The sequence below is a fragment of the Lucilia cuprina genome, chromosome 4 (assembly GCF_022045245.1).
Source record: "Lucilia cuprina isolate Lc7/37 chromosome 4, ASM2204524v1, whole genome shotgun sequence".
NCBI classification, from domain to species: Eukaryota; Metazoa; Arthropoda; class Insecta; order Diptera; family Calliphoridae; genus Lucilia; species Lucilia cuprina.
This window is the reverse complement of record NC_060952.1, coordinates 51,554,164-51,563,822: the sequence shown is the minus strand read 5'-3', so window position 1 is coordinate 51,563,822 and position 9,659 is coordinate 51,554,164.

Genomic DNA, 9,659 nt, shown 5'->3' with positions numbered 1-9,659 from the left:
AAAAAAATTAACGTTAAAAAATTTACATTGAGCTTTTTCATATACACAGTAGCGAGCACAAGAAATGCAACGCGTGACAATATGATCTTCGATTTCATCCGTTTCGCAATAATGGTAACGAATCCATCTCTTATTTTTGCTGTTTATTCTCTTAACTCAGAGCTTCCAAACTAGCGAAATTTTGTTTCAATTTCTATTACGTAAAGTGAAATATTTTATATTTGCTGAAAAAAGTAAACTTTTTTCGTGAGCACAAAAAATGCAAAGCAATGAAATAACAGTAAATTTATATCGATATGAATCACTATTTCACTTTCCTTGTCTATAAAAAAACTCCACTTATTTTAAAGACCGTCAGGTGATACTTTGTTCAAAATAGCCCCACGAAAGAAGATAGTGGACGATACTAGTTTCACAAAGGAGCATATGTCAAACCCCGTTGTTTGGCGAAACGTATCAGCATTGGTCAAGTGAACAGTGGGTTAAGGTCCTATGTGACGACGTGAGCAAATAAAATGTATTTGGCTCCGATACCATAAATTCCTTACTAGATGGCCTAGACAAAGACAATATTCTAATAGTCTAATAGTTACATATGTCGAAAAAATCAATTTTGGAGTGGATCATGAAGCGAGATTTTCGCAATAAAATCACTGATTACACTGTGTGTAATTTTTTAACAATTTTTTAATTAATTTAATTAATAGTAATAACTACATACGGACACCACTATATTATAAAAGACCAAAAATAAGAAGTTTTCCAGTTTTGCCAGTACATGAATACCCATCGATTGAGTGGTTTCCAACATGAAATTTTAAAAAAGGCTGTTCCTCGCGACACTCTATTCAACATTGAGATACAATGCGTCCACAACTTATAAGAGTGCGATTTGCATGTCCAGGTGCATCAACATTATAAGCATAATGCTTTTTATTATTTTTGTAATAGATAGCATTATATTACAATGTTGAACTACAGAAAAAACAAAAGAAATTAAAATAAAGAGGAAAGTATAGTCGGGCATGGCCGACCATATAATACCCTACACCATGAGTATATTTTAAAAATTTTTATTTTTTATAAAGAAACTTTTATGTTGAATATTACCATAATTCCAAAATATTTAAGCAATTTATTAATAAAAAAACTAAAATTTCTAAATGAGGCTTTATATAGGTCAAATATGGGCCGGTCCTCGGTAAATTTGGGAAAAGGATATATATTTAAATAACAGTTAGTTTTGTTGAGTTTCATTGCGATACAAATGGTTACAAGTCAATTAGACGTTTAATACATTTTTGAAGGGTGGTTTGTATGGGAGCTAGGGTCAAATGCAGTGCCATTTATACTTATATAAAACTTAATTGTACCAATTTTTAGAGAGATAGTAGACATAATTTGACATAATTATGGCATAAAAAGTTCAAATCGGGAGGTACGGTTGTATGGGGGATAGGTGAAATAATGGACCGATTTCAACCATTTTCATTGACTTCGTCCCTGTGCCAAAAAACATGCTTGGACCAAATTTCATCAAATTATCTAAGAGCAACAACATTTCCTCAGAGAGTAAATCAAAATTCCGAAGGGTTTGCAAGATATGAGCCTTTCTCAGGTAATACAGATCGATTTACGCCAAAATTTTCACAAAACGAACCAATTTCAAGCATAAATTCTTATTCTTTAGATACATAGACAGATAGATAGATAGATAGATAGATAGATAGATAGATAGATAGATAGATAGATAGATAGATAGATAGATAGATAGATAGATAGATAGATAGATAGATAGATAGATAGATAGATAGATAGATAGATAGATAGATAGATAGATAGATAGATAGATAGATAGATAGATAGATAGATAGATAGATAGATAGATAGATAGATAGATAGATAGATAGATAGATATAGATAGATATATAGATATATAGATATATAGATATATAGATATATAGATATATAGATATATAGATATATAGATATATAGATATATAGATATATAGATATATAGATATATAGATATATAGATATATAGATATATAGATATATAGATATATAGATATATAGATATATAGATATATAGATATATAGATTATAGATATATAGATAGATAGATAGATAGATAAATAGATAGATAGATATATATATATATATATATATATATATATATATATATAATATATATATATAATATAATATATATATATATATATATAATATATATATATATATATATACATATAATAATATATATATAATATATATATATATATATATATATATATATAATATATATATATATATATATACAAAAACTAAATACATAATCATAAGGTAAATTTTGTTATTGTATCTTGTACAATACAGAGCGAGAGCAGCAAAGCGAAAGCAACATTGTCTTGTTATTGGCTAGAAACATGAAATTAAGTATGTGGAGCTTGGATTAAGTTAGGAGCCATAAAAGGGAACTTTGTGGTACTTTTTTCGTTTTTCAAAAGGTACTTTTTGAATTTTCGATACTACTGAATCTAGAAATATGAAATTAAGTACCTTTCAAAAGGTACTTTTTGAGTTTTCTATAATAATAAACTAAGAAACATTAAATTAAGTATGTATAGACCGGATAAGACAAAAACACATCAAAGGGAATTTTTGGTACTTTTTCGTTATATATTAAATTATGCTGATTCTATTAAAATTATTCTCATATAAACAACAACATTTAAGTTTTAATTTTAAAATTTCTTAATGCTAATCGATTCTATACACCTTAATAAATAATATATAAAAAGTTTTGATCAATTATCATTCCCGGTCACTGAGTAATCGCTTCTTGAAGTCAAAATTTTACAAAGTCAAATTCTTCAAAATGTATATTTTACGTTATAAAAGCATTTTCTTAAGGTTTTTTGCATATGATATTTTTGTTAATAGAAAAGCAATAAGAAAACTTTAAAAGAAATTTCTAAAATTTATTGGATTATGATCAAAAACTATTTCATTTATATATACAGACGTTTTATTAAATTAGTTTTAATTATAATCTGTATAAAAAGATGAAATAGCCATATAAATTGATACCCTGGTATGTTAGGTATTGATGTACGTAATTTTGCTCGGGTATAGACAAAACGGTTAAGGCAGTAATGAACACTTAAGGACCTTATATAGGCGGTAGGGTTAATTATGGACCGATCCACATACAATTTGGTAGAGAGATTTTGGCTCGCGAGGAACTAACATACATACTTGTATCATGATCGTTTAATTAATTTGCGGTAGGGTCAATTATGGACCAATCCTCAAAAATTTGGTAGAAATATTTTGACACAAACCTTAGCAATAGAGAATATTTATGAGAAGTTTCAAATATCTTTATCCTCCTGTGGGTTCCCTATCGTGATTTAAACAAACAGACAGGCGGAAATAACTAGATTGTCTTAGAATTTAATAAGGTCCCAGAATATATATATTCCTTTATGGAACTATGACCAATATTTCGATGTGATAATATGTCGCCCATCTTTTTTGATGGTGGGTAAAAAAAAATATTTTAAAATACCTTTACCCCTCGAATAATGCAACACAAGAAGAGTTTGAAAATATTTTATATCTATTTACGTTTTCAATATAATTTTTTCAGGAAAATTTTAAAGGGTTTTATTGACTTCTTTCGATCCTGACAGAATAAAAATTAAAGTAGGGCAAATAAAAATACAAAAGTAACGTATGTGTGCATGCAAAAGCTAAGTACTATTTTCAAAAACACTTGATTGCCTGCGAAGCCAATCGTAACTGATTAAAACTATTTCAAATTTGAGACATGTGTCAAGACACTATAAGAAAGCTTAGATAAACGGATGAGATGCATATCTGGAGCTACGCTTACCTCGTTTTTAACTCCCATAGACACAATATTAAATTACATAAGTTGTCCCAAGAATGATAAACTAATCATTACAACGACAGGCATAATTAAAACTTTCTGCGCATAAAGAGATCTAACGTCACACATCAGTGGAACACTTTACAATTACACCCTTCACCTTCGTAAGAAAGGTATATATAAGATTGTCATTCCGTTTGTAATTTCTATAATATAATTTTCCGACCCCATAAAGTATATATATACTGGATCCTTATAGGTAGCAGAGTTGATTAAGCTATGTCCGTGTGTCTGTGTGTTTGTTGAAATCAGTTTTTAGAGGACCCCAGTTACCGGCGAGATCAAATAAATCTGTTAGACGTTCTCGAAAGAAGATCGCTATTTAAAATCAGAAAAATCGGTCCATAAATACCAAAGATATGACCAAAAATCCGAGACAACCTCTGAAAATTTCATCAAATATTTAGATTTTTTTCCATGCTCAGAAAGAAATTGCAAAAAACAAAAACTAAATACATAATCATAAGGTAAATTTTGTTATTGTATCTTGTACAATACAGAGCGAGAGCAGCAAAGCGAAAGCAACATTGTCTTGTTATTGGCTAGAAACATGAAATTAAGTATGTGGAGCTTGGATTAAGTTAGAAGCCATAAAAGGGAACTTTGTGGTACTTTTTTCGTTTTTCAAAAGGTACTTTTTGAATTTTCGATACTACTGAATCTAGAAATATGAAATTAAGTACCTTTCAAAAGGTACTTTTTGAGTTTTCTATAATAATAAACTAAGAAACATTAAATTAAGTATGTATAGACCGGATAAGACAAAAACACATCAAAGGGAATTTTTGGTACTTTTTCGTTCTACAAAAGGTACTCTTTAAAATTTTTTAATACTGAACCTAGAAGCATGAAATTATGTATGTAGTGTCGGAATAAGGTGAGAACCGGAAAAGGTGAACTTTTTGGTACTTTTTTTGTTTTTAAATGGTACCTTTTGATTTTTTTTTAATATTGAAACTAGAAATATCAAATTAAATATGTATAGTTTGAATTAGGTGAAAACCCATAAAAGGGAACTTTTGGTATTTTTTCGTTTTTCAAAGAGTACTTTTTGAACTCGGATGATCGAGAACAAATCAATGTACTTTTTAAATTTTTTTAATACTGAACATATAAACATGAAATTAAGTATGTAGAAACGGAATTAGATGAGAATCGGAATAAGTGAACTTTTTGGTAGTCTTTTTGAATTTTAAATATTCATTTTTGAATTTTCTATAATATTGAACTTAGAAATATGAAATTGGGTATGTAGAGTCTGAATTAGGTGAGAACCCATAAAAGGGATCTTTTATCTCTAAAAATTAATAGTAATCATTATTTTTATAATTTTTTACTTAATACAATTTCTTTTATAAAAAATAGTTAACAATATTTTAAATACTAAATGTAAACAATATATATACAATAGCGAGCAAAAAATTGCAACGCGTGGAGATATGATATTTGATTTTGTCTGATTCGAAACAACGGTAATCAATCCACCTTTTCTTTTTGCTTCCAAATATGCGACAATGTGAAAAAAGTGAACTTTTTTACGCTTATTGCGTAAATTTATAAGTTTTATTGCATTTTGAATGAAAATTTCTTGAAGAAATTATGCAATAGAAATACTATAATAGTAGTAATTATTATCTAATCAAAAAAGAACTATTATTAAAATAAGAATAGCTAGTAATTATGTCAAAATATTTCATATAAATAAATAGATTAGGTTATGCTGATCGGAAGATCTTTACCACATTTAAACTGAAGAAATACACCTAGACCATTATCTGGCCTTATATAGTGATCAATAAAAATAGTAATGTCAAATGTTCAGGAAAAAGTTTTCTAAACGTAGGTTACGTTAAATCTCGAATAATATATATATATATATATATATATATATATATATATATATATATATATATATATACACTCTACTATAGTCTAGTCTAATCTATAGTCCAGTCTTTGGTCATAATTTATAAATATGTATTGTTTGATTAATTAATATATAGTTTTGTAAAATTAATCTTATAAACATTACTAAAATTTATTTGCATAATGTTTTAACAATTACAGACATAAAGATTATTTTTTTTTTGTTTTTAACAAAATTTTATTAAATATTTAAATCTATACAACATTAAACTAATATTCTACTATATCTATAAAAATTGGCACAAATAAGTTTCATATAAGTATAAATGACACTGCAGATTTTTGTAAGGATCGGCCCTTATTTGACACTAGCCCCCATACAGATCCACCTTCAAAAAAATGTCTTAAACGTCTAAAATTGACTTGTAACCATTTGTATCGAAATGAAACTCAACCAAACTGTTATTTAAAAATATATAATTTTTCCAAATTTACCGACCAGCCCATAGTTGACCTATATAAAGCCTCATTTAGAAATTTTAATTTTTTTTATCAATAAATTGCTTAAATATTTTGGAATTATGGTAATATTCAACATAAAAGTTTCATTATAAAAAATAAAAATTTTAAAAATATACTCATGGTGTAGGATATTATATGGTCGGTCATGCCCTACTATACATTCCTACTTGTTGTAGTTATCTGTTTTCTTAAATTTTAAACGGTTTGCTACTTATAGGCCTGAACAAGAAAAAAATGTAAAACAAATTCAATTTTTGCGATTCTGATCATGAAGATAACGGTTTTTCGACTTTATATGTTCACAATTTTGGTTCTTTGGGATAAGAGCAACAACATTTCCTCAGAGAGTAAATCAAAATTCCGAAGGGTTTGCAAGATATGAGCCTTTCTCAGGTAATACAGATCGATTTACGCCAAAATTTTCACAAAACGAACCAATTTCAAGCATGAATTCTTATTCTTTAGATACATAGACAGATAGATAGATAGATAGATAGATAGATAGATAGATAGATAGATAGATAGATAGATAGATAGATATATAGATAGATAGATAGATAGATAGATAGATAGATAGATAGATAGATAGATAGATAGATAGATAGATAGATAGATAGATAGATAGATAGATAGATAGATAGATAGATATATGTAATAGACTTAAAAACATTCATCCTTGAGCATTGCCTTAGATTCAAGTTGTCAAAAACATATAGCTTAAACCATTTAAGGGTTAATAGTTTGAGTTGATTTCCTAATGGTACTTAAAAACAATAGACAGTTTAATTATTATAAGATGATTTCATACAAACTTTCTTATTAATATGTATTTAAATTAAGTGATTTTTAAAAAAATTATATATAAATATGTCTTAAATTCCAACTAATGTTTATTTATTAAAACACTAAAAAACTAGCGCGTTTCATAAAGTTAAATAATATATCTATCTATCTATCTATCTATCTATCTATCTATCTATCTATCTATCTATCTATCTATCTATCTATCTATCTATCTATCTATCTATCTATCTATCTATCTACCTATCTATCTATCTATAATCTATATATATATATATATATAATATATATATATATAATATATATATGTTGTGTGATGTGGTAATTTTCTGTATTCGACCTTCGTGCAAGACTTTTTTGAAAGCTAGAGAAATATCTATGAAAAACAACACATATCCCACATATGTGTTCATACAACCAACATGAAAAGAGCAATCAGACAGTCTGTGTTAGATCGTTGCATAATGGCTATACCCACCATCACACCTACTCGAATGAAACTTACTAATGTCGAATTTTATCTATATATTCATATTTATAGGCCAGTTATAAGCGTTAAAGTAATTTAATAAATAAAGGAGACCTTATTTAGGGGGTAGGGTCAATTATGGGTCGATCCTCATAAAATTTGGTAGACCGAATTTCGTTCGTATTAAATTTATTTGTTTCGTGTGAAATTTACTTATGTCGAATTTTATCAATATACTAGTATATTTAAGCCATTAATGAGCGTGAAGGGGACCTTATATGGGGGGTAGGGTCAATTATGGACCGATCCTAATAAAATTTTACATAGTGATTGTGGATCATAAGAATCTTACTTATATCGAATTTCATCGCTATATTCGTATTTTTGAACAAGTTATGACGGTTAAAGCTGTTCTTCGAGGGGCCACTTGTATGGGGGCTATACGAAAACGTGGACCGATATTGTCCATTATTAATACCAAACAAACCTTACCTATAAGAAATTTTTATGCTCTTTCCATTCGGACTCTATCGTGCTTTCAACAGACAGATAGACGGACGGACGGACATGGCTATATCGTCTTAGAATTGATTAACGACCCAGAATATACAAACGGAATGAAAAAATCAATATACCCCCTTCTTTTTTGATGGTGGGTATAAAAATACGCTAGAACAAACGTATGTGTATCTATCTATTGTGCTCCATCGGTTGCAAGTGAAGAAAAAGAAAACGAAAGTCAACAACAGGCAGAAAATCAAGTTTTTGGAAAGATAAAACGAGCAAACTTGTTGCTACAGAGCAAGAAGGAATACACAAGGACGAAAAGACGTTAAGTTTGATATATGTACATACATATATAAAAAGAAAAAGATAAATACATAATAACCAAAAAAATAATTTATCTAGTTACTAAATTATAAAATTTTTCTTTAAGGTTTATTATAATTTCTATTGATGATAATATATTTCATTTAAATTATAAAATAATACATCAATGATCTATTTATTTCTTACTTGCTAAAATTTAATATATACTTTTATTCTTAAAAATTATTTCATATTCTTATGCCTTGGGATATACAATATTTTTTGTTTTACCCTCTAGTATAAATAAAAAACCCACTTAAAGATTTTTAAAATTCTAACCACAATAGTTTTCAGGATCAACAATATTTTACATGTGAGAGATGCCAAGCAAATTATTGCAATTTCGCCAATTTCTAACTATCTATCTATCTATCTATGAAAAATTTGAATTATCTAACAGTTTTCAAGATACACGAAGCCCTCGTGTAGTGAGTGTAAAACAATATAAAACAAGTAAGAGTGTTATATTGGGTCATGCCGAATCTTATATACCCACTATCAAATCATTTTTATTAATGAGCTTTGATATTATCGATACAATAATTGTTTGTATCTAATGTCGTTTTGCTCGTATAGTTAGATAGTTATCGACCGATCCTCATCAAATTCAGTTGAAAAATTTCAGTTCCTATAAAACTACCGTAATTTATGAGAACTTTTGAGGAGTGAATCTTATATAAGGGTCAATTATAGACCGATTTTTATAAACTTGTTCATCGCCTACGAAAATTGTTTATGTCGAATTTGATTGCTCTACTCGCAGTTTAAAGCTAGTAATGAGCTTTAAAGTCATTTTCTGAAGGGGACTTTACAAGGGGGATAGGGTTAATTAAAGACCGATCCTTATAAAATTTGAATAAGAGTTTTTGGTTCGCACAAAACTAATTTATGTAGAATTTTACTGGTGTACTCACATTTTTGAGTCAGTAATTAGCTTTAAAGTCATTTTCTGAAGGGACCATATCATTAAATTTAAGAAAATGATTTTAGTTGCTATAAAACTTTTTTATGTCGAATTTTATTACTATGTATATTTCTTAAGGTCAGATATGAGCATTAAAGTCATTTTCTGAAGGGGACCTTATATGGGGGGTAACGCCAATTATGAATCGATCCTTTTAAAATTTTACGAAGATATTTAAATAATTATAAGACATGTTTGTGCCGAATTTCACC